This window comes from Artemia franciscana, chromosome 12 (assembly GCF_032884065.1).
Source record: "Artemia franciscana chromosome 12, ASM3288406v1, whole genome shotgun sequence".
In the NCBI taxonomy this organism is placed as follows: domain Eukaryota; kingdom Metazoa; phylum Arthropoda; class Branchiopoda; order Anostraca; family Artemiidae; genus Artemia; species Artemia franciscana.
This window is the reverse complement of record NC_088874.1, coordinates 36,708,562-36,708,932: the sequence shown is the minus strand read 5'-3', so window position 1 is coordinate 36,708,932 and position 371 is coordinate 36,708,562.

The following is a 371-nucleotide window of genomic DNA, read 5'->3' as shown; positions in this document are numbered from 1 at the left end:
TTAGCTCTTGTTTTTAGATAGATACGATTGTGTAATTTCCATCTAGCTAATTCAAGCAGTAACTTTCGTTTTCAGAAGTTTTTGGTATTTTAAGTATGCTGCCTCTGCGATTCATCTCCAAGGTGACCCTGAACTGCTCACTATTTTCCAGCGATTCCTTTCTAGGGTATGAATATTTCTTCAAAGGATGAACTGACTCGCCAAAGATAGCAAAAATGAATACGCAAATATCCTCCCCCCCCCCCAAAAAAAAGGAAAATTTGGAATTTTTCATTGTGGCTTGGGAAAACTTGGAATGTTTCAAATGTTTCAAGCAACATTTTGAAGATAAAAAATTTCTAAATTTTTCTTCTCGTATATCAGCAGATATG